At 41.0% G+C, this 26,329-nt stretch overlaps 1 protein-coding gene and 2 pseudogenes across 8 annotated transcripts in view; 1 reads left to right on the plus strand and 2 right to left on the minus strand.

Annotated features, from left to right (window-relative positions):
- The window catches only part of Mbnl3 (muscleblind like splicing regulator 3), a 92,247-nt gene extending 88,418 nt beyond the window's left edge, over positions 1-3,829 (minus strand). The window contains exon 1 of one of the 8 annotated variants that reach the window (XM_052170510.1): positions 3,577-3,829. The gene's annotated coding sequence lies outside the window, so the exon portion shown is untranslated. Of the gene's footprint in view, positions 1-2,465; positions 2,572-3,347; positions 3,447-3,576 lie in introns of those variants that run through there. The other 7 variants (XM_052170511.1, XM_052170501.1, XM_052170508.1 and 4 more) reach the window with 7 other exon arrangements.
- A 7,484-nt stretch (positions 3,830-11,313) lies between these two features.
- On the minus strand, positions 11,314-11,962 carry LOC127675031 (transcription factor BTF3-like; annotated as a pseudogene).
- A 6,403-nt stretch (positions 11,963-18,365) lies between these two features.
- Positions 18,366-19,442, plus strand: LOC127675335 (proline-rich protein 11-like; annotated as a pseudogene).
- Positions 19,443-26,329: the final 6,887 nt, after the last annotated feature.

Consider the following 26,329-nt stretch of genomic DNA (forward strand, 5'->3'; position numbering starts at 1 on the left):
ATCTTTTATTTCAAAAGAAAAATTCTGCCACCTTCTTGACTTTCTTTCACTAGAAGAAGAGTATGTGTAAAACTTTATGAATGAATAGCTTCATCACGAGGCTGCTTTTCACTCCCTTTCTTCCCGCCCCTCTTTCCTAGATGCAAAGACAGCTGAATGGAGAACAGAGCTGTACTTCAATCTATTTTTCAACATCTGCACAACAGCCAAGAGCTTGTCACCATTCCAGCAAATGTGCAGTACTGTGCAGCCACTCAAAAGACAAAACCTTTTTTTTTTAATTTTAAAGCTGCTTTTTACGTCTTCATCGTGTAAAGTTGGACAGACAATAACACACCTACTGGAAGTCCAGCAAGAGGCAAGAGAATCCATTTTAGGCAAGCAGAATGCAATGACGAGAATGCACGGTGTAATCTACTTTGTATTTTAAGTTCTTGCAAGTGTACAAAAAAGCTTTCTGCTTAAATTGAATGCTATGCACAAAATCTGTTCCTTTATGAACTATAGACTGCCTATTTTTTTCTATATAGTTCAACATTTATTAAACAGTGGTGTATGCAAAACATTATTTAACTATCAGATAGGTACAAATACACTCACAGGCGGCTTCGACTACCAGCTCATAGTCCTAGGTTTTATTCTCCTTAAAAAGAAGCTGTTATGAAATGCTATTTCAAGTTGAGAAAAAGCTATTTTATAACAGTCCTGGGACTCATTATGCATTCTTAAAGCAGGAACGGAAATCAGAGAAATGGAGTGGTTCTTACAAGCAGAGCAAAGCAGAAAGTCACTGGCCAGCACTGTACCAACCCTTTCTCACATTTTCATATAAAGTTTCTAGTGTCATCCCTATATGAGGCAACAGAACAGTAACTGGGAAACCTTCTCACACCTATAGTGCTCTGGCCCTAAGGTTTAATACTTTCGCCCAAAGTCATTCAGCCACACAGCTTATAGAACTGAAGACTATGTTTGGAATCATTAAAAAATGAGAATTTGATTTTTGTCATCCTTTCTTTTCAAATATCTATTGCTCTCCCTATAGCACTTCCTTTTTCAAAAGTGATTGCTTCCCATGGGTCTCTGAGAGAAGTGTGGAATTATTATACAGTAAACTCCATTGTTAGCTGCGTGGGTCTTTGTTTCTAGGTAGACTGCAGCACCTGGGCAGAAAACCTGCACTAGACTTTAGTAGGTGCAAAACAATTATTTTCCCTCCTTTCCAGTCTCTACTGCTTAGGAGAAGCAAAAAGCACACAGGAGTACAATAGTATCAGCTGCCTTATAGACAAAGGCCTTGTGTAGGCTGTACTTAGAGAAGTGTTTCTAAATATTTGGGAAAAGCATTTCCCCCAAAGCATTATGAATTTTAAAGGAATTAAATTGCTTTAGTATTTAATGTTTATTTAAGGAATAAATTTTGCACAGGCAAAAAGAAAATGTGCCTACAATCAGGAAAAAGCCAAAGTCTCTGGTAAGGCTCAGTGTCAATATGCCTTTCTTCAGAAGGAGGAAATATCTGGATCAATTATATTAAGTGTTGGTGTCCAGTCATCGGTCCAGGTACATCAGCCTTCTGTTTTCCAACCATTATATCAGTAATCACCCAAAGCCTTTACTAATTAAACCAAGATGTCTGCATTGTGATCAGTCACCAATCGTTTCAAAATTAAATCTTGCAGCAGCTTTATTTTAATTGATGCTTTCCCATGAACTTTACATACACATATGGCAAGGCTGTGGGGATCAGACGCCAGTTTATAAAGAGCAATTAAGAACATCTAGACGAAAAGAACTCCCTAGAACTATTGGAACAAAACATTCACATCTATGTGTGCTATGTGTGTGCATACTTATCAATAAACAGTGTTCTGATAAGCACAACTTATGCGTGCCGAAACCATTATTGAACAGTACAGCTAATGGCCTACTGCTAAACTTCAGTAGAACCCCTGTTTTAATGTCATTTTCTTATCATGAAAGCATTTTGTCTAGTGCTAAAAACTACAGCTGCCTTTATAATACTTCCCTAGAATGTAGAGCCAGCCTTCATGCCATTCAGCTCCAGGTGGTAAAAGCAAGCTGCCCAAATGTATTGACACTGGAAGGGAAGAGATGCAGTTCTGCTGGGGCCCTGCTAAGGCATCCCATGGATATGGGAAAGTTAGAGAAAGCTTTTGCTGATGACAGGCCATGCAGGAAGTTCCTTTATATTAAAAAAAAAAAAAAAAAAAAAGGTAAGGTGGGAGTGAGAGGAAGGAAAGAGTAAACTAGGAAAAGCAAAAGAAAAAAAGAAATAAAAAAGAAAACAAACAAAAAAAAAAACACGCAACAAGTCGCAGTGTTAAATTGCCTTCTGTTTTCCATATTGCAGGAGTAGAAAAAAAGTTTTAAAAGCAGCGCCTTTCCTAGGAGTCCTAGCAGGGCAGCCAGTTTCAGAGACCCAAACTCCTTCGCAACCTTACCTTCCGTCGCTAGCGCAAACCCAGAGAGGCTAAGGGGCCCTGCCCTCAGTGGCAGCAGTAGGGGCAGAGGCAGCAACAGTGGCACATGCCATCTGTTAGCGAGAGAAGCCAAAAAAAAAAAAAAAAAAAAAAAAAAAAAGCAGCGCTGCACGAGGTGGCCCCAGTGCCGGGAGAGCCTTTAGCAGGGGTGTATAGTGGATGCCGCCATTTTAAAGCGAGGTTCCTGAAATCCTTAGATATAGGCAAATTAAAGCCCGCCCCACCTCCATAACTTCGGGGCTGCGACGTGCTACCAGGCTCCAAGTCAGCGGCAGTGGGGTGTACAGTGTCAAGTCCAGCAACACGCGCTGGCAACTCCGGGGACCGAGACCGCAAGCCCTGAGGGGCCATCCACCTCCGCCCCCAAGCCCCAGTGTCCCCAGGTCCCCACGATTTTGCCTCAGGCCTGAGGAGACCCTAGTTTGTAGTGTGCCCTTCATAACGGGGTTCCCCCCCCCCCCGAACTTGGCCGACCGGCTAGGGGAGGGGCCCTGAAGCACGCCTTCCCCGCCTCCCCGCGGTCGCATCCGCTTGGTTCAGTCCACTCGGAGCACACCTCCGAGCGCCCCAGCTCCCCGGCGGCCGCGGCGCGCAGGCGGACCCGCAGGCAAGCGGGCGAGCGGGAGGCCAGGCAGGGGCAGGCACAGGGCTCCCACCGCAGAGGCTCGTGGTTGCTGTGGCAACAGGCCCACATCCCGCCCCCACCTCATCTCTCCCAAAGTCGGGCCCCTAGTCAAAGGCGTGTCCTAGGTTCTCCCCGGCACCCCTCCACCGTGCACCCCCACAACACACACAAAAGTCCCACATCCCCCGAGCTTCCCCAGGCCGACCCCGCTGACTCACACTTTCGCACTCCGCCACACACCGGAAAGACAGTTTGGTTTTTAGGCGCCCCGCAAGGCAACTCACGCCAAACTCCTGGAGTCGCCGGCAGTCGCAGGCTGCAGCCGTCCTCAGCCGCCTCAGGCCGGCCCCGCCCCGCCCGGCCAGGTAGTGCTGCTCACCCCGCCTAGCCGTCGCCCCTCGCCTCCACTGCCACCCGGCTACCGCCACCGTCACTGTCCAACCTCACCTCTCTGAGAGAGCAACTCCGGTGGCGTCTCGCTGAGAGGACGCCACGCGCTGGAACTCCCCCGTCCGCCGCTCGCTGCCTGATTCCCGCGCCCCGGCCCGGGACCGTCTTCCGCCTCCTTGCGGCTCGCTTGCAAAGAGCGCCAAAAAGTCGCGCTCCTGCTCGCGCTCCGACTGGGGGCACTTTCTTCCTGTTGGACGCACTTGCGTCGTGAAATCTCGTCTTTGTGTGAGTCGTACCTTCGTGCTTGCTTTTCGGAGACTGCCGGCGTGGGCTTTATTCTCAGGGGGTGTGGCGCCTCCTCCACCCCACCCTCAAGCCCCCAGCTTGCAGGAACCCTCGCCTAGAGCGGCTTTTGTCATTGCGTTATTAAGTATGTGTGTGCGAGGGGGAGGGGGCAAATCATAATGTTCTGGATGTACAGACTTTTGCAAAGCCGGAGGGAAGCATGCACACACACCACAGGAGTCGGGAGCGCGAGCCGGCTCTAAAGTTTCGAGAGCTTCAGCCACTCCAGTGCCAACTAGAGAGAGGCAACAGTAAGGCGAAGCTATAGGTTTCTAGACACTCCCTAGACAGGTGAGGTTTACTAGGAAAATTCCAAAATGACCTTGATCAATATGTATTTCAACTCGCGGTGGGTGAAATACTCACCGTTTGCCTTCCCGGGTCTCCTCCCTTCCATAAAACCCCAGATCTTTTATTTAGCTCCAAGAACTTGAGAGGGGAAAACTGTTGATCAAAGGAAATGCTTCCCCTACTGCAAGGGAGTTTACCGGGTAGGAGGAGTCTGAAGTAAGACTCCAGATACTTCTGAATGGAAAATGGACAAAGCAAACACCGTTTTATACTTGGGTTTTAAAGTGTGCATCTGGACATCTAAATTACAAGTTTCAATTTAATGTGAGCGTAATAGGAGCACCAGCTGTCTCTTAATTGGAGCCCTACAATAATAAACGCGTGCTTTTATTTAATTTTATGAGGACAATTGTAGATGATAACACACACATATGCAGGATCATCAACGAGGACCTCGTAGCAATTCATGGCTGCTTTCCTGCATGCAATCAACTGCTTCAGCCTAGAACTCAGCTCTATAAGCATGACACAAAGTGCAAAAGCATTGCAGGGCATATTTAAGTGGCAGTTAGGTTGTGGAGTGAAGTGAATTCTCAGGCTAATTATACTTTTTAATTCTGCTGAACTGATCCAAATAGAATTCAGCTCATTTTAGGCAAGAAATCAATCTCTGTGTGTTAAATGCAAAATAATCAGAGTACGGCCAGCGGCAATGGTTAGAAGACTGGGCACAAACTGCCCCTCACATAATTAAAATCTACAATGGCATTTGGCAAGAATTGGGAAAGTCACCAGGACAAGGTGCAGGAATTGTTTCAAACACTTGAGAGTTATGGCCAGGATCTTAACAGAAGTCAAAATAAGGACTTCCTGGTTACTTCACGCACTCCTAACTACTTCTCCCTGCCTTCTTTCATACTAGCCAAAGTCCCTGCTCTATTGTACAAAAAATAGTCAAACTTGTCTGGCATATAGAAAGTGACTTTGCCAGTTCGGGAGCCACTACAGAACACTAAAGAGGTGTTGGTTACTTTGAGAGACTGGAAGACTGGCAAGGCTGAATTATATAACTTTATGTCCAATGACCCAGTAAATGAGGAGCTGTCATGTCAGTGACTCAACAAAGGAGTCTTTATATTAAACTTGGCTAACACCAGTTCCCTCACCTCTGTCCACTATTGCAATCCAGGACTCCTGTGGGACACACAGGTTTTCCTAATAACCTCACAAACAGGCCCACTTTCACTGTTCTGGAGTTGCCAGAGTAATTATTTCCTTAGGAACTTATAATACACCTCAAGGAACAGACAGTAGAGTTTCAACATCTTCTCTATCTTGAAAGTGCTAGCCAGTGAAAACTACAAGTGAGATTTTATTATTTTCTGGAGGGAAGAGTAACTTTATAAACAAATTTTAGCCAGTCAGTCTCTTTGGCTCGTCTCAGACATGGTTAGAGGAACATCACCAAAGAAAATTAGGGCCATGTCCTCACCAATACTCTAGATGGTTTCTTACCATAAATGTTTGCACATTCAAGTCTCATAACACTTCTATCGGCTCCTCATTTGCATTTGGGATCTTCTCAGCATCATTACGCTGATGAATCTTCAAAGGTTACTGTTTGATTCAAAACTGTCATTCCTGGCCCTTTGCCCCACCAACCAGTCAAATGGAGCACATGAACAAACCTTTCCCTTGGGAACATTCTTTCGAAGCTCTTGCTGCATTTAAAAGAAAATGTAAGGTGAAAACTGGAGCAACCTCAAGTAGCATCTTCTTTCAGTAAAATATATGTAACTTTGACTAATGTAATAGGAAAAATTCTAAAACTCATATAATGATTTCATATCAGAAGGATTACAATAATCCACAAACAAATATGGACATATTTTTTAAAAATGCTGGATAGGCAAACAGTTAAAATCTGTGTTAGTGTGCCATGGTTTTAAGAGTTTTTTCCAAGTTCTTATTATATTGCATTTGAACCCAACCCCCCCCCCCCAGCTAGGCAGCATAATTGATTTATTATTCTCTTTAAAAGACAATTAACCTGTGCAATTGGACACAAAAGCAAGGCCATTCTATGACAAAGAATGAAAAGCATCTCCCTCCTGTTTTGAATCTGTGGCACTCTTCTCACCCGCCCTGTATTATCAGCAACAGTAGCACTTGTTAATTCTTGCTGTGTTCTAGAAATGCTCACAGGCAGCAGCTTTGCTGAAGCTCTTGTCTTCTCACTGAAGGGTGGCTGAGAGCTATTGGCATTATTCACTCTTCATTCACCCATTCCTGAAAAGCCTTTTCCATTCACAGTTGGGAATGTGGAGTTTGTGGTTCACACAAAGCTTCTAAATAAAGAAATGGGGGGGGGGGGGAAGCAGAATCTAGTTGTTAAAAAAAGTTTAGATAGTCAATAAATGTCATGTACGGTTACAATTTCATAAAAAAGTTTTTATAAAACTGCATTTCTTAGACAAGAAATGATAAAAATGATCCAGATAGTAGCGAAATGCTAAAATAATTGTAAGCACGGATAATAAATTGATCAGCAATTGTCAGGTTGCAAAGACATTTTAAAAATCTTGGGCTTTTTTTCTGTTACTTAAAATTGTCAGAGTCATCTGGACACATTCTGGTAAATGCAGAATTGAAGACGAATATGGAAGAATTATATCTTATAAAACACACTGGGACCAGATTAACTTATAAGACAATTTACCCCTAGGCCTTTGAAGAATATATAATATAAGTTATCCTTGATAATTATATATTATATTTTTAAAAAATATCTTCAGAGGGAATTATGCTAAGAATAACACATAAAATGGTACCCCCTCAAACAAAGACAAAACAAAATGGTAGGAATGTTATTTAAAAGATCTATCTATCTATCTATCTATCTATCTATCTATCTATCTATCTATCTATCTATTTTTGGCTTTTCGAGAGAGTTTCTGTGTAACAGACCTGGCTGTCTTAGAACTCACACTATAGACTAAGCTGGCCTCGAGCTCTACCTGCTTCTGCCTTCTGAGTGCTGAGATTCAAGGTATGTGCCACCATTGTGTGGACCTGTATTTGCTCATTTGATTCTCATAACAATCACTTTGAGGTGATGATGATGATGATTTTATCTTAAAAACAGATACAACAAGGGTTTCCCACAGTAAAACCTATCAAAGCAGAACAAAGATTCCAAATGATGATGGCAGGCTGCATATTTTAACACAATACTGAACAAAGGTATAAGGTCTGACTTAATTTGGATTCAGACATGTGTTCTACCTAGTATGCCATACCATTTCCCATATATATAAGAGCTATGATCAAACAGATAAAATGGGGATGCTTACTGAAAATATCTGATTGTTTATTAAATATGCCTAGAAGGTATTTAATAAAACCACATTTCATATATGATTAATATGACCTGTGAGTAGTGACTATGTCCCTTTCTGCATGATTTTCTTCTGTTTTGAGGAGGATCTTGTTTTCTAATTCCCCATTGAGCTGGAATGCTAGATCCTTCTGCCTCAATCTCTCAAGTGTTGGGGTTATAGGTGTATGCTACCGCCCCAACTTTGAACTGTGTTTCTAATATGGCAGGGCCTGTATATTGAAAATTTTAATTATCTTTAAAAACATCATTTCCTTTAAAAACTGGATCAAAACAGAAATTGTTTTATTCATTTGTAAGTCTAGTGCTATTGAGAAATTTCTGTTTTGGCACAGTATAAAAATTAACCAGTAGCAAATGTTAGAAAGGAAAATAAAATTGAAAATGAAGATTTATTTTTATTCAGGGTTTTATTTCATAGCAGGTTAGGCCCAAATCGAAGTTAAAAGACATCTTCAGCCAGAGTGATACATTACTGCAATGAGACCTTTCTTTGACACATCAAAATCATTCAGTCCAGAGTTTTACTATATATAAATTGGGTGTGGTTTACTATAGGGTAATTTGTCATGAATAGGGTAATTTGCCATGAATATGCAGGGAAACTAACAACCTATGTGGCTTTAACTTTTTTGGTTTTTTACAAAAATATTACTTAGGGAAGATGAGACAGAGATATAGCTTAACCATGTAAAACCAGTATTGAAATAAATATTAAAATCATTACATTGAGTTCAGAACATGAAATCTGAATAAGAAATATTAATCTATAATATTTTTCAGTTACCAAATGGACAAAATTATGCACATTTAAACTAAGAGATAGCATTTGATACTAATTCAGCTGGCAAAAGTAACAACTCACAAAACCCATTATGGGACCTGAAGTGACAGGCAAATTTCCAGTACTTTAGGCATTGTGAACTGCATCGAGAGTTATAAAATATGATCATAGCTTCAGAACAGAAATGTGATCCTGGAAATAATCCTGAAGCAACAATCGGAAAAAAGAAAACAAGCAACTTTAGGGTTCATATTAAAAAGATACCTTAAAGCCAGGTAGTAGTGGCGCACACCTTTAATCCCAGCACTTGGGAGGCAGAGGCAGGCAGATTTCTGAGTTCGAGGCCATCCTGGTTTACAGCGTGAGTTCCAGGACAGCCAGGACTACACAGAGAAACCCTGTCTCAAAACAAAACAAAACAAAACAAAAAAGATACCTTAAAATAATCTAAATACCCAACAAGGGAGGAAATATTCAAAATATTTATTACATATAAGTATAATGAAATTATTTGAAAACTGTAAAATGGTATGGGAATAATGAAATAAGTTTAATAAATCGTTAAAATGAAAATTATGCCATTTTCTTCATGTATTGATAAAAATAACAATCAGGAGGGATTGGTTTTTGTTTTTTTTTTGTTTTTTTTTTTTTAGTTAACTTGAAGATATGATATTTATTTTTAGTCATTTTATAATTTGTGTAAAAGACACTCAAATTAGGGGAAATAAGTGGTTTGCTGTGTGATTTTATTATTTATTTACTTACTTATTATTGTTTTTATTCTGTTACAGTTTTGCTGTTTCTCCTTTACCGTCCTTGCATTACCAAGACCAGTTCTCCTCTGTTACTATTTTTCTGGCCTTTTTGTGTCTTTTCACTTTTCTCCATTTCGGTATCTGCCTCCTGAATGCTGGTATTAAATGCATGCACTCTGACATCTGACTCTCCTTTCCCCTGTGGTTGAGAAAACCTGTTGTAACACAAAATGGAAGAAGGTGGCACCAGTCCTAGACTATTCTTACAAGCAGAGTAGGCTGTCATGAGCAGAGTCTAGTGACCTGTCTCTGTGCTGCCTAGCATAGAGTAGCACTATATTCTGTATATAGGATGAAAAAAGTGCCTTGCTGGGGAGGACAATGTCTATGAGCCAAATGTCTTTATGCTCTGCCTGTTGATGTTATGCAACTGAAGGAAACTTGACTCCCAAATGCTGTTAAATATGATTAAAAGTCATGCTTAGTAGCAGTATGACCTTGTCCAAGTGACTTCTCTTTATAACTTGGTCTTTGTTTGAAAAGTGGGCTAATGACACTGTCTGCATCCCAAGGTTGCTAGTAAGAATGAAATAAAAACACCTTATAAAAGGTGTTTGGAATCTTGCCTACCAGGTACTGAGTACTGTCATATTTTATCCAGGTGCAAAAGAGAGGCTGTGATCAAGAGGTTTTTTCCTGGCTCCAAAGAAGACGCATTCCAAAAACAAGACAGGAGTACTGTACTTTATTTCATTAATCAATCTTGAGTGTCCTTGAGTGTGGCATACTAAAAGCCACAAGGCAGTGAGGCACTTTGGACCACAGGAAAAGTTCCCGAAAGGCCATCATCGGCAGTAAGCAGATGTTAATTCGGAAAGGCCAGGTCTTGTCCAGGCAGTCTCTACTACACTAGACTGCAGTGAGACCTGAAATTTCCTGTCAGCACACCTTAATGTCTTCCCCAAACCCCCTTTGAAATGACCACATCACTCAGAAGGAGTATAACCCATTAACCTGCTATCTGGATAGACACGTTAACTGAGATTACTTTCATCATGACACTTGGTTTGGGAGGTGGGGGGTGGACCCTGCAGCCAGCAGATGAAGGATGGGTAAATGATGCTGGGAAGTACAGCAAAGGGAAAGAGCATCTGGAGACAGTGTTTGGTTTGTGGGGATGAAAGCTGGGCCAAGTGAAGCTTGCCAGAGTCTCCAGGGTAGAATGCAGAGTTCCTATGACCTTGCTGTCTTACGATTCTATTGCTTTGAAGAGCCTCCACGATCACGAAAAGTTATATAGGTGGAAGCATTTAATTCAGGGCTTGCTTACATTTTCTTTCTTTCCTTCCTTCCTTCCTTCCTTCCTTCCTTCCTTCCTTCCTTCCTTCCTTCCTTCTTTCTTTCTTTCTTTTTTTTTTTGTAACTAGGCAAATAATTTTATTAATCATTTCCAAACTTTATTCTCAGGCTTCGTCAGCTTAATTTGCAGCAATGAATGGGTGAGGTATAAGCAAAAACTGAAAAGAACGGCAGTGTCCAGGGTGGGGGGCTTGGGCTTTTGGTTTTTGTTTTGTTTTTAGGTATATTCATTATTTATCCTTCAAATGTTGTCCCCTTTCCTGGCTCCCCTCCCCCCAAAATCCCATAAACCATCTCCCCTTCCCCAGTCAACCCCCTCCCCTTCCCTGTCCTGGTATCCCTCTACACGATGGTATCAAGTCTTTCCGGGACCAAGGGCCTCTACCCAATTTGGTGTCCAACAAGATCATCCTCTGCTGCTAATGTGTCTGGGGCCATGGGTAACTCCATGTGTTCTCTTTGGTTGATGGTTTTGTCTCTGCTACCTCTGGGGGTACTGGGTGTCTCATATTGTTGTTCCTCCTATGGCACTGCAAACCCCTTCAGCTCCTTGGGTCCTTTTTCTAGCTCCTCCATTGGGGACCCTGTGTTCAGTTTGATGGCTGGCTGAGAGTGTCCCCCTCTCAGTGTATTTGTCATGCACTAGCAAAGCCTCCTAGGAGACAGCTATATCCTGCTCAGTCAGCACTTGTGGGCATCCACAATAGTGTCAGGGTTGGGCTTGGGCTTAAAAATATTAGAGATCTAGATTTTATCAGATCTGTAATAAACAAAAAAAAACATTTAAAAAACAGTCATGATATAAAATAGAAGCTCCTGTAACTTCTGCAAGTGTTACCTTCTTCAGAATTTGCTTTGGGTCAGTCTGCCTCATTCTTAGAAGCCTCATCAAAATTCTCCACCAGCTCTGGAACTTCATCATCATCTTCCTCTCCAGGAGAAAGTGGTGCTTTTCCGTCCACAGATTGTTTGGGCAGAGCTTCAGCCAGTCTCCTTAAACTAGTCAGACTGTCTGCAGCAAGCTGATTGAGGATGCGGGGAAGCATTTCTGTCTGCTGCTTTGTCTCAGTGTGGCCTGTAATGGTGAAGGGGTTTGCTGCCAGCAACGCCTGAACTGTAGGATTGTTAAAATGGGTCACTGTTTCTTGGAGTATAAACATGTTCACCTCTTCAATACCAGAGATATTGTTGCCAGGCACTGGTGGCGCACGCCTTTAATCCCAGCACTGGGGAGGCAGAGGCAGATGTGTTTCTGAGTTCGAGGCCAGCCTGGTCTACAGAGTGAGTTCCAGGACAGCCAGGGCTACACAGAGAAACCCTGTCTCGAAAAAACCACCCCCCCCCAAAAAAAAAACAAAAAAAGAGAGAGAGAACTTTAAGAACTGCAGTTTTTTTTTATCATTTGCTGTGGCTGTTCTGTGAACCACCTTCTTTCTAAGAGCAGTTCCTTTCCCATCAACGCGCACTTGTGCCTGCAGTTTTTTCCTGGTTCACGATCATTTCTTTCATCTTGGAGTAGAAATGGGGCCGCGCTCGGGGTATGGTTTGCAGGGGGAGACTAAGGTTGATGCTCAGGGGGTCTCGGGCAGACACACGGGGGCAGGGGGAGCGTAAAATGGCAGCTCTTGCTTACATTTTCAGAGACTTAGTCCATTCAAATCCCCTCAACTCCCAGTGGTACATTTCCTTCAACAAGGCCATACCTACTCCAAGGAGGATATACAAACCTCCTAATTGGCCTAATCCTTCTCAAATATAACCAGTCCCCAATAAGTAAGCATCCAAATACATGAGTTTATGGGGCCATTCTTATTCAAACCATACCTACTGTCTTTTCTATGCCTGGAAATTTATACCTGAAACAAGTCAAGTTCTGCAGAGATGTTCTACTTTGAACAAGAGTACAACTGGCTTGGTAACTTCTAATATGCATTTGAGCTAGAATCTGGAGGCTGATCTGCTGCATAGGGTGAAGATGGCGCTGGGAGCCTGAACATCACTTGCACTAGAATAATAATAATGACAAAACACCTGGGGTGTAAGGAGAGAAAGTGCTGGGCAGAAGCAAATTTAGAAGATCCAAGAAATGAGGTAGCATATATTTATGAAATTACCTAGACAATACTGAGTCCAAAAGAGCTAAACTTTCCAGGAGGGAGTAATTAATCTATTTTTTTTTAAAGAAAAGAATGATTTATATTGAGTGCTTCTTTTTTGCCAGGTATTTTTACTGACCCCTTAAAATATTTATTCCTCACAACAGGACCAAAAGGATTTGTTTTATAAATGAGAAATATATCATCAGAAAAGCTCAGCTGTAGCAGCTAAGTACACAAACAAGAATTTAAACAGCACCTGAACCGGCTTCCCAACCCTGCCACTTATTAATTGTGTAGCTTTAGACAAGTTATTTCACTTCTCTGTTCCTCAGTTTCTTGTTTGGTACCATTTAGGATGGCAGCGAGGGGTACTAGTCAGTAGGTTGATGTGGGGCCAGTAGAACTGTGTCACCAGACAAAATCTCAGAAGGTTGAGCAAATTCAGAAATCCTGGTAATTCTCATATCTGAGAACCATAGGCGGTTCATCTATTCCTGACCTGGTTCCTGTGACCATGACACACCATATGAGGATCATATGCACAGAGTTTCCCATGTTAATTAGGTATCTGGATGGGCCCTGAGGGTGTAGCCAATATGCCTCCTTTGCCAGACATTCCCTCTCGTACAAAAGGTATTTTTCATCCACCCTGAGTAAGTAGTATGCATCTATTCTGCCACTATGAATACACAGTTTGGACATGCAAGAACTGTTACTGTTATCAAGAGCCCCGGTGGAGGGGCCTTTATCGTACAGAGCCAAGCCAAGCAACCTAAGTCTCCCTCAGAAGGCCCCTCAGTGCTCTGGAACCCTGAGCTAAGCTGGATTTCCCCTCCCCCACCCTGGGTTCAGTGCCTAGTTGCCCTGGAGTTAGGGAGTCCCCCCCCCCACTTTGGCCTCAGCCTGTGTTGTTTCTTACCAGGGCTGGGGCTCCCATCTTAGGCTGTGTTCTGACACCCCTGAGCAGGTGCAGGTGTTCATCAGGCCCTGTGGAGAGGATGGAAAGTAGCCTAGAACCTCTCGGTTTTTGTCTGCATAAGCAGCATTCACACACCCCAGCAGCAGCGAGGCAGAACGGCAGACCTACACTTTGGCATTTGCCTGGCAAGTTTAAATCATTGAGTTCCATTGCCAATACCACAAGAAAGTAAAATAATTCTTTTTAAAACTGAAGCTCATAATAATATCTGCTTAATAGAATTATAAAGTTTACATGAGTTAATATTCACAAAGCACTTAAAGTGTTGTGTATTTTTTTTTTTTTGCCTACATAGACAAACAAGTGTTTCCCAGACTAAGCAGTTAGTATGAGAAAGAAGCAGCATTTGAACCCAGGTCCAAATTCTTCAGTCCCAGCACAATTCCTATTCCTTCTATGGATCCCAGCCCTGGATCTCTCAGGAAACTGCTCTGAGCATGCTCCCTTTTAGCTCTCCTCAGTCAAAGACTCTCTGATTTGATTTCTGCCTCAACATTCTCCTGTATACCAAACTACTTTGTGCACTCCTTGAGTTCATATGCTTCTTTTCATCTTCCAAAGTACCTAGCTTTCCTTTGCTGTTTAGAGATTTAAATTCTTCCCACAAGCCATCAATGGAGTGAGTGGTCTTACAATGTTGGGAGTGGCATAAGTCTATGGCAGAACACAGTGGCCCATAATCCCTTGGTAGTTTCTAGCCCTTGCTTTTATGCATATGTCCTGCCCATCTCACAGGGCCAGAGGACACAACACTCTAGCTTGTAAGTTACTTTATATGAGGTTTTGGCTCTCTTTTCCTCTTAGATATTTTTTAATAGATAATTATTTCAAGGTTCACCAGGCAGAGAATCGATATGGTGCCTTCAAAGTTTCCATCAAAATGTAATTTTTCACTATCCCTTCCCAGGCTTATGGTACTATCATAAGAAATAAGAGTAGTGAGAAATGGCCAAGAGCACTCCGGTGTACTTGAGCTTAGTACCAAAGGAAATAGGGAGTTATTTTAAAGATACAGTGTATTTCTAAAGTGCCTTCTTAGCCTTGGAAATACAGTACAATCATATCTCCAAAGAGAACGCATTGTACATGAGTTCTAAAAACACGTGCTGAGACAGTAAATGAGTACACTTGATCTCCCCTATCAGCGCCCTTCATTCCGATTTGAAGCAAGCTGTAAATGAAATGACTTGGCTGATTCTAACTCAGTCCCCCATGGACATTTGTTTACATCTCAGAACCACTATGCATAATTGCTGCCTCTGCTCAGGGGAGGCCCTGCTGGGATTACAAGAAGTGTTGCAAGGTTCTAGTCAGGTGTGATCACCAGTTACAGCATGAGCCTGGCATTACATGGCCACAGTCTGTCTACCTTGACAATTGGATCCATCAGTCTTCCTCCTTCGTGTAACTGAGACAAAAGGACAGCAGATGTCTCAGAAGGGATAACACAGAGCTATAAAGAATACTCAGATTTGGGATGCTGTGATCTAAGGACCTCAAGTGCACTTCTGAGTCATAGTCCGTGATTACACAGTAGTCACTGTGTTCATCTAAACAGACAATGGCAGTATAGTTTCACTGGAGGAAGGAAAGGGAGAATGGTAGGTAAGTCAGAAGCCAAGGCCAGTCATCGATTTCTTTGAAAATGAATTTGCCTTAATCACTTCCATTGCAAGGGGTAAAATGATTCTATTCAGAGCAAATGTTGGGGAGACAGCATCCACCTTTGTTCCGTGTTTTAAACAAAATTGAATTTAAAGTAAATCTATTGAATCTTTTACTATTGAGGATATTAATAGCACCCATCTCTTTGCTAAAAAGAAAAATGTCCCCTACAGGCTCATTAATTGAACATAGTCCATAGCTCGAGGAACTGCTTGGGAAAGTTAAGAGAACGTTTGGGAAGTGGAGTCTTGCTAGAGGAAGTGCATCACTGGAGGCAGGCTGAGAGTTCACAGTCTAACATCATTTCTCCCTGCCTCCTGTTTGGAGTTGAAAATCTGATCTCTTAGTTTACTGTTCCAGCCCCATCTGCTGTCCCTCTGCCTCCATTATGGCCTCCTCCTCTGGAACCATAAGCAAAAATAAACTCTTGGTTCCATAAGTCACTTTAGACATGGTGTTTATTATAGCAACAGAAAAGTAACTAATGCACTACTACATCATGATGCTTATGAAGATTATAAATTTCAGAACACTGTAAAGATACAAAAAGCCTTATTAAATTCTCTGATATTAATTAATTAATTAATCCAAGTTGGAATTAATATTATAATCTTCCATTTGATGCAGCTAACATTAGTGAGACAAAAGTAAACAAAGTTGATTTTTTTGGCTTCATGTACTTTTGCATATTTCACACACACATATTTTCTCTGTAACTGTGCTACTGAAATTACAGTATGCGAAAAGTGATTTTTGTGACTCAACATATTGTGGCATATTTGACACCACCCATATATTTACTTTATAATTTGCAATGTGACCCAAGAGAAGCTGAATATTGGTTGGAGAGTCAGTATCGTTCCCTCCAATTCCACTGACCACTATATGTTCTTAGATAAGTCATTTGTTGTAAGTCTTCTCTCATCTATAAAGGGATATGATCCTATCTTACAAATACAATCAAAACATTTAAGAGGCTACCTAAGTCCTTACCACTATCTTTACTAACAAACTGTAGTAAAGCAGATGACTATATTGAGTCAGATGTTGCTGTTATTTTTTCTATGTTCATCCAATCAAATCTGATAAATATGAACAAGACTTGAAGTTGGCCTTGTAAGGAACTCCAGTATGTTTTTAGCAGGTGGTATGGTGGGGAATGAGACTCAGACCACTGGGGAAGAAGGATGATTATATATTTAAGCAATAGACCTGTTTCCTAGGATGCTGGGCTGGCCAAGTGTGAACTCCCCTCACACCTGGGTGAGGACAGTACATATATTAATTGGTCCAAGCTATCCTTAATGGGAGTTTCACCACACAGCATTTTATTAACCGCAAGAATACACTGCCAGAATCAAACCTTCAGCTGTGGTGATAAACCACTTTCAAAGGACTTTATAAAACCCCAAAGTACTGGCTGGTTTGTGTGATTCTCACTTGGCAGAATTAGCTCAAAAAAAAAAAAAGAGCCTTGAATCTTTCTCTTTAATCATTCTGATTAATACCCACACCACAGGAGAAGATAATCTTGCTTCTTTGAAATATTTTTGTGTGTGGTGCTGGCCATGGAACCCAGTACCCCTTGCAAGGCAGGCAAGTGCTTTTCTTCTAGCTTAAGCATCATTAAGAATGTGTGTGTGTGTGTGTGTGTGTGTGTGTGTGTGTAGGGGAAGAGCATCCTTTTGTTTGTGCATTGAGGTCTTGTGCAAAAGGCCTTGGTTGAGATGTGACAAAACATTGTCCAATTCAGTTTTTAAATTCTCCGTTGTGCCTCGACTTTGTGATGTAATTCAATCCCTTTGCTTTTCATTTTGTCATGTCAGGACTCAAGAACTGGAATTATATCTAAGTTGCATTTCTATTATTATCACTGTCAAGGCAGCTAGGACTCAAAAGCTGTTTTGTGAATAAACTAATGGGAGAAACCATAAATAACTACAGTGCTACAAAGTCCCCTAAACAGGGATGAAAATTCCCCACCCCCAATACTCAGAGCTCTCAAAGATGTTAATATGTTCCTGACCCAATTAAATCCAAATCTGGGGATCTCGGAGTAAGGCAGAACATGTGCTAAATATGCATGAGCCCTGGGTTCCATCCCCACCACCGAAAAAACAATGAAAAAAGAAGAAGAAGTTATACTCAAGAAGGGATGAACCAATGAGAAACTACAGGCCTTAGACCTCTTCTAATTTCATACTGTTTTAGATTTCAAGCGTCGTTGACTTCTTAATTCCATGTCATGGAACTGTGTGTGTGCATGTGTGTGTGTTCCTGTGTGTGTGTGTGTGTGTGTGTGTGTGTGTCTGTGTCTGTGTGTCTGTGTCTGTATGTGATGTGTCTATTTGACTACTTGGGACCAAGGTTCCCACAGTGTGTGTCTAGAAGTCAAAGGACAATTTCATAGAGTGAGTTCTTTCCTTCCACCTTCCTGTGGGTTTGGAGGATTGAGTTCAGGGCAGATTTGCACAGCAAGTGACTTTGTCTAACAAGCCATCTCACTAGGCTCATTTCTCCTGTTTTATAAAGCAAAGAGAAAAATCTGATGTTTGTGTTTCTCTGTCCTGAAAACTGCTTTCCAGCTTATTAAATGTGCCTCACATATGACACAATATTTCCTTGGTTAGTGCAACCAATGTTCAACTACACTAAACCATCTTCTTAGATACACAAAACCGTGTACCACAGCCAGCCTAGCCAAGCCACAGGATTCTTCCCCCAACCCCCCCCCCCACCGTCATCGATGGCCACAATGTGCTATGTAAATCAGCTATTAGTCACTTCAGCTTCTATCTTCTTTAGTCTGAAAGTATAAGCAACTGGCTTGGGAAAGCAGATCCTCTGGGCATTGTGAATGCTTTAATCACTTTCTGTTGCTGTGACAAAATATCCAAGGTAAGCACATTAATAAAGGAATGGCATGTTTTGGCTCAGAGTTTAGGAAGTTTCCATCTGTGGGTACCAGGCTGCGTTGTTGTGGCCCAGTGATGGGGCAAACCTGTAGTAGCAGAGATGTGTTATAGGACAAAGCTGGTTATCTCCTGTAGCCAGGGGACAGAGGGAGCAACATAACAGGGCCAAGGACAGGAATATCTAGCTGACTTTATGGTGTGGAAGAGGCTTAGGCCCGAAATTCGTCTAATCCCCAGACTTCTGGACTAAAACCATGCCCAAGTACAAACAGCAAAGAAGAAAGCTAAAAGCCAAAGCCAAAGGACTGTTTAAGAAGAAAGAAGTCTCTGCAGTCCCACCCAAGTTATTGACACCTCCCCCTCCACCACCCACATCAGAAAGAGTGGTTACTTCTTCAACAGATATTCCCCAAAGCAGAAACTGGCTAAGACCATCTTGGAACTTCAGATTTCCTAACATCAAGAAGATGCAATAAACCTTTGGACAAATAGAGCACGGTGCATATACAGTTGCTGTTAGACCTGTGTAGCCCAGAGTTTAGAAGTACTGAAAGATGCCATCTTCCCATCCCGAGTCTATCGCAGAGAACTTCACAGTCTAAAACAACAACTGTGTGTTTTGAAAAGTGAGCTGTGTAAGCTCCAAGCAAACCTGAAGAGCATCTCTCCCTCCTCCTCCCCCTCCCCCTCCCCCCTCCCCCTCCTCCTCCTCTCCCTCTGCCACCCCTAGCACTTTGCTGCTCAGAAAATCTGGTACCACTAAAGCACTTCAGGTTGAACCATTCAAGAAAGATGGACCCATGCATATAACAGCTAAAGATCTACTCACAGTGAAATTAAAAAAGACACAGAGTATTGATGAAAGAAAGAAGCTTGTACCATCACCACCAGAGGAACAGACTCCACAAGTTACACTTTCGGACCTGCAGCATGTTATCCTGAAACCTAACTCCAGGGGGTCAGCAATTCAAATTAAAAATGTCTTAATTACCCCTGGTAAAAGCCAAATCAATCTCCAGGAACTGCTGAGAAAAGTCGAGGTAGAAAGGAGCCCAGGTGGGACCCCTCTTAACAATAAAGAAAACATGGACACGGGAAATGGACTCACTCCAGTCATGACTCGTGCCTTAAGGAGAAAGTTTCAGCTGGTTCATCCTCAGAGCCCCACTCAATCCCTGCCACTCTCTGTGAGCAGCTTCGATGAACAGAACTGAGAGCAACCCGGCCTGACTCCCTGGAGTGAAACATAAAATGAGAGACCAGCCCTCCCAAATGTAAATGTGCTAAAATATGTGTAACTGTATGGGTGTAATTCTTCTTAAAGACTCAAAGTGAGTATGTCTGGAGCCTACACATACTGTGGCATAAAGGCATTTAGATATTGTCTGGCATTCATGATGGTAAGGGGGCCAGATGAGAAAATGCAGTCTGCAAACTAATGTTTATTCTGGAATTAACCAATTTAGGTTAGAGTAGCTGTTCAAATTTAATTCCATAGGGGCTGGCAATACAGTTCAAAGGATAGACACTTGCCACCAAGCCTAGTGACTCAAGTTCAATGCCCAGGACCCAAATGGAGGGAAGAAAAGAACTATGATATATGCCCCTTCAACACACACAATTAATAAAATGTTAGGAAATATTAACGGTATACATAATTTGTTATATAAAAGAAGTTATGATATTAAGAGCATAGTCTGAGTCTTTCTTCTTCTTACTTCTTCCTCCTCTTCTTCCTCTTCCTCCTCCTCCTCCTCCTCTTCCCTCCACTTCTTTTTGGGTCTGACCCCAGAGCCTCACACATGCTAAGTACGTATACCTTGGACTATATCTTCAGCCTTTATTCCTTACTATTATATCTGCTGTCTGTTTTCCAGCAGTCTTCCTGATTTCAGTATGAACCCTTGCCTTGCCAAGGATCATCTGTGGTCTGTGGCAGTTCTATTATGAAGCCTGCTTCCTGCTTTGTTCCTAACCAGCCTGTGTAGTCGCTGGAAGGGAGGTGTCTCCCATTAGACTCCGTTCTTGTTAATCTAGGGCTGTCAGACTTAGCAAATAAAAATATAAGGTACTCCACTAGATTTGAATTTCAGATAAACCACAAAAAAGCTTTAAGAATAAATCTGTCCTACTAAACAACAAATATTTGAGTATTACAGATAGAACTCAAGGTCATGAATGTGCTAAACTAGTAGAAATAGCTCCTTGATATTGAATGATGTGCACTTACATTTAAAAACTATATTTAATTTTTTGTAGAGAGTTCAGGAATATAGTGATTCTCTCGAACGTTCATGGCTGTATTAGTTTGGGTTCTCTAGAGTCACAGACCATATGGATAGTCTTTATATAGTTAGGGAATTTGTCGATGACTTACAGTCTATAGTCCAACTCCCCAACAATGGTCAGCAGCAGCTGTGGATGAAAGTCCAAGGATCTAGCAGTTTCTCAGTCCCACGAGGCAAGCAGGCAAGGAAGAGTGAGTAAATCTTCCTTCTTCCAATGTCCTTATATATCTCCAGCCAGTGTATAGCCCAGATTAAAGGCTGAAGGTCTCCAGCAGAGGGTGTAGCCCAGATTAAAGACTGTAGTTCTCCAGCAGAGGGTGTGGCCCAGATTAAAGGCGTGTGCAACCATGCCTTTAATTCCAAATGATCTTGAACTCTGAGATCTCCTTGTCTTAGCCACTATGCTTCAAGATCTCTGTACCAAGATCCAGGTCAGAAATTTATATCTACAATGGCCCTGGGTTCAAACCCCAGTACTAACACACAAACATATACATACACACACTCATTCAAGTGATGGGTAATATCAATTATATACTTAATATTACCTATAATTACCTGGAAGATGGCTTTGCATCTTGATTGGGTTAATTGAGATGGGTTAACCTACCCTCAGGGATAGATCACCCTAAGCTGTGGATGCAATGTGGCCAGCTGCGTGCTATCTTGATGCCTTCCCTTCCACAACAGAGTGTGTGGTAGAACTATAAGCCAAAGGAACCCTTCCTTTTCTCAGCTATTTCATCACAGTGACTACAAAACTCACTTATCATTCATCACACCTATGTATATGTGTCTTATTCTCTGAAATTCACATGTAACTGAGAACCTTACATTTTACCTAGCTATGTTTGTCCATTCCTGAAAAATTGCAATTTATTTCTGGGATCCCATGGTTTACTACATGTCTTCATGGCACTGAACACTATGTAGCTTCAGTCAGGATCCCATCTCTTATGTTCTAAGGAGAATAGATGGGCCATTCCCATTGAAATGAGTGTCCCCCAAGTGCAGAAGTAGCAAGCTATCTTTTTTTTTTTTCAGTGCAGAGGAGTCTCGGGACTTTGAGTGTGCTGGGCATGTGCTTCTTGAAAGTGCACCAAGCCATACTCCCAGGTCCAGGATCACCTCGGATGCTGTTATTGCATCAATAGGAAAGAAACCCTACCATGGAGTTGTGTTTCCAGAAGTCCCATTATTTCTATTGAATGATATAGATGCAAAATCATGGTGTTTGAAAGTCATCAGACTAGAAAGTAGTCCTGGGGACAGTGTTTAGCACCTAAGAGGCAGTCCTGTTTATGAGATCTACATGTATGTTTATAATATAGAAGAGATACATCTAGAGCCAACTAGAAGGGTCTTATTTGTGGTCTGAGACAGGTCTCCATGTAGCCCATTCGGTCCAGGAACTATTCAGCCACGAGTGATCTTGGACTTTACATCTTCATTCCTCTACTTACTGCAAGCTAGGAACAAAGCAAGCACCACCCAATCCAGCAGAGCTTTTGTGAAAACATGCTAGCTAGTTTGATATTATGTAAAAATAAGGGATATGATCACTGTAAATAAGTAAGGATTTGTAATAGAATGTCATTTTGTAGGAAATTAATAACGTTTACAATAGGAATAAGCCACTATATACTGTATATTTGATCATTCTTATGGCATAAAAAGCTCATTTAAAAGAAAAAAAAAAAGCTAGGCTGGCTTCTGCCAGTTGACCCAGCTACATGGGAAACTGAGGTGGACAGAAGCCTGAGCAACTTGGTAAGAACCTGCCTCAAAAGAAAAAAAAATAGAAATCTTACAGGTAAAACATGTATAAAGCTGCTATTGCTGCTGTATCAGTATTAAAATGCACCCTACTTTAAATTGCTTACTGTACTGGCTGGTTTTGAGTGTCAACTTGACACAGGCTGGAGTTATCACAGAGAAAGGAGTTTCAGTTGGGGAAGTGCCTCCATGAGATCCAGCTGTGGGGCATTTTCTCAGTTAGTGATCAGGGGGGAGGGCCCCTTGTGAGTGGTGCCATCTCTGGGCTGGTGCTCTTGGGTTCTATAAGAGAGCAGGCTGAGCAAGCCAGGGGAAACAAGCCAGTAAGAAACATCCCTCCATGGCCTCTGCATCAGCTCCTGCTTCCTGACCTGCTTGAGTTCCAGTCATGACTTCCTTTAGTGATGAACTGCAACGTGGAAGTGTAAGCTCAATAAGCCCTTTCCTCCCCAACTTGCTTCTTGGTCATGATGTTTGTGCAGGAATAGAAACCCTGACTAAGACACTTACTAATTTTTATCTTAGAATTTATATGATTTTTTACTGTAAGCACTTACATACTCCGCACGTTGTATGATTTTATTAAACTACTTTTGTCATAAAAAGGGAATATCTACCTAAAATATGTCATCAGGGACATCCAAGTAGACTGCCACCTCCTAATTGCCCACTCAGCTATGAACTCATTATTGAGAATAAAAGTCTATCCAATTGATGTGAGAATAAAGTAAGGTCCTATTCTATAAGGATGACTGTCTGCTGAAAACGCCACAAAACAACTATGCATTGCTTAGGCACAAGCCAAAGCTCAACAACAAAGCCGAACCACTCAGGTAAACTTTTTTATATTCAAAAGTAGCTTCTTTCCTACCAGCTAAACATTTTTAAACTCCTTTGTGGAAATGTATTTAGAGACAATATCTGAATCATGCAGGAGAAGCATTTCCATTTCTTGAGATCCACACTTACTTTATGAAAAGATATTTCCCAACTTGCTTGCCCCAATGCTTCTCAGACTCAGCCTACCTAAGCTTCTTACAAATTAGGTTCACACTCACAAGACCAAATATTGTCACGCTGATTCATAAGAGTCGGTTCTGAAGGTAACTGGTACCGAGGAAGGGCTTCCCTGAAATAACAATATCACTCCAAAAGGGGTGGCATCTAGTTTTACTTAAAGTATGTAAGTTATTTAAATAATGTGGTGCCAGAGAGGCAGCTTGAAGTTGATGCCTGAAAAATCTAGCCACCTTTGTTTCTAAAAGTAGCACCAAAGATAAAAACATCTTGAGCCTGTTAGAAATAAGTGCTTGGAGGTCTAGCTAGGCAGGAGAATCCTTGCTCAGCATGCACAAGGCCTTGAGTTCTGTCCCCAGAACAACACAAAAAGGCAATTGTAATAAGTAAATGGCCCATGTGGCTACATTTTATGTATCCCCACATGAGTGTTCAACAACAAAAACATAGAGCTTGGTGTGCTCATGTGCTCACACATGCCCAAAATCACAGCCATCAGAAGGAAGAGGTGGAAATGGGACTCTGAATCCAGTTGGGATATATAACAAGGTCTTGTCTGGGAGGGGAAAGGGGATAAGGTGTTTGTGTATGTAAATACATGTAGGTATTTATGTATATCTACTAATTGAAGCTGGTGCTTTTTATTCCTTTTAATGTATTATATAATGGAAATGGAGAAGGATAGAAATAAAAAGAGTCGTTCTGCTTAGAATGGATTTAAGCATGGATTTACAAATGAAGTGGAAGCCTTTACTACAGAGCTCACTGTCTTCATGTTACATGGGGTTATTATGAACACATTAAAACCCATAATAATAATACTATATTTAAACTCAACAAAAAGGGAATTCAGTATCTGATAATTATGCTAACATACATAAGGTTTTTTTCTATTTTCTTCTTCTTTGGAATTTGAACATCAAAAACATTCAGTCAATGGAAGCTAAATTAATGAACTGAAAACTTTAATTTTCGTTCACTTGAATATTTTACTGGTTGAATTGCTTTTTTAGAAATATAATACCTGATCCCACTAAAGATTCTTCAAGTGTCATATACAGTACTCCCATGGACCCTTACTTAAGTGATTAAACAAAACATTTTTCTCTTCTTTTCATAATTACATACTCAGAGGATCATGATACCATTAGTTTAATTGAAGACAAGTTTCAGTGTTTGGGGGGAGAAAAGCCTCAATCAGAACACACCAACTGGAGCTAGGAAACTGCTGACATTCCTTTTATTTAGAAAGAAGCACTAACAATAAAGCCAGTGACTGTCAGCCAATATAACCAACAAATATCAAATCTTCTGGAAGAGGAGAACGTAACTTCCTCCTTCAGTACAGTTTCTGCAAAGCCCTTAAAATAACTATAGATGGGAACAGAGAAGGATAAAGAGCATATGAAGTGCCTTCTATGTGCTCATCCCTTTGGGGTCTGGCCTGGGCTAACCTTTTATACTTGTTGCTTCAATAATTTATGCTCCAACTATTCTAGACAATTTCTATGTCGTTTAATAATGTTGACAACCATGCAAGAGTTTCAATATGTTTTAACTTTGCATACAACAAAACTGCAGTTAGCTTGACCTAGAACATGAAATGAACTCACTTACCCAAGGTTGCATAGCAACAGTATGTTTGGTATTTTTACCAACACTCACATTCAAAGGATAGCCTTTCAGCATTACAAAATCTCCAGCTAATATGTGTAAATGTTCAGTTTCACTCATTACTGTGTATCCTGACTGGCCCACGAATGTTTATTTTTCTTTTGTATAAGACTTATGCTACCCAATTAGTAAAATTAAAATAGTATTTTATTTAAAATTCACTTACCTGTGGTTTCTTCTCATTTTAAAATTCCAAGTTTAACGAGAAGCTTACACTGATTAGCAAAAGCAAGTAATTTATATAGCATATGTTCTTAGGTCACAGTGAAATCATACCAAAAATCAATCACAAATGTCTTTCAATGCTTGATACTTAGAAAAATTCTAAAATGTCCTTAAATAATCAATCAGGCAAAAATGACACTGAGACTTCTGAAATTTCCTTCTACATGTTTTAAGACAACTGTACATTTTCAGTCTAATATTTGTATTATTAGTTCATTGAGAATATCAATTTATTTTCATTGCATTTGCCTCTACACTCCCAAATACCTCACAGATGCACAAGTCATTCCCTACCACGTTCCAACTTCATGTCCTTTTGCTATTTTTAAATTCTAGATAATACACCATTTCCAATTTGTGTTGACCATCTATTCATGGGTGTTGAGCCAATTGCCTAATGCCGATTGACTCCCTAAAGACCATAATCTTAAGGAAAGCTGCCTCTTCTTCCTCCAAGAATCATCAATTGTCACTGTCTTCTCTGTTATGGGTGGAAGCTGGTAATCCCCTCCCTACTCCACACTGGAATGTTGACTGGCTTGGTCTTGCTTGGGCAAGCAAGCACAGCTGCCGTGAGTGTATGAGGGCAGAGTTTGCATTGTGTCTACAAGATATGGACTTACGGCAATCCTTGCTTACCTTTGGCACTTTAAATCATTCAATCATTCTGCTCCTTCTTCCTCCATGATGATCCCTAAGACTTGATAAGCAATAAGCAATATGTGTGTGTGTGTGTGTGTGTATGTATGTATATATATATATATGTACATATATATATATATATATAAAATCAATGTTTGCAGAACTCTAGGTTGCTACAAGCCTTTGGTTATTCATATCTCTGAAAAAAAACTATGCAATGTGAATAATAACACAAACATGCCAAACATGCTCAAATGGCTATAGTCATGCAGATAAAATGAACTTTCATACATAAATTTTACCAAATAGAGTAAGAGGTACATTTTATGATTATAAATGTGTCAATTTCTTTACGAAAATATGACATATATAGAGAATATATAAATAGTATATTATACACACACACACACACACATATAATCTAGTAACAGAGTTTTTAACGGTGTAAAACTGACAGGATTGACAATAAAACTACTTCGGCAATAATAGTCTGAGTTTTCAGTGTGTACCTCACATGAAATACTGCATATAACAACTAGCTAGCTCAAGATAACAATAATTAATAGATTCAAAATGAACAAGATGACTTGAGTATA

Source organism: Apodemus sylvaticus, chromosome X (genome assembly GCF_947179515.1).
Source record: "Apodemus sylvaticus chromosome X, mApoSyl1.1, whole genome shotgun sequence".
In the NCBI taxonomy this organism is placed as follows: domain Eukaryota; kingdom Metazoa; phylum Chordata; class Mammalia; order Rodentia; family Muridae; genus Apodemus; species Apodemus sylvaticus.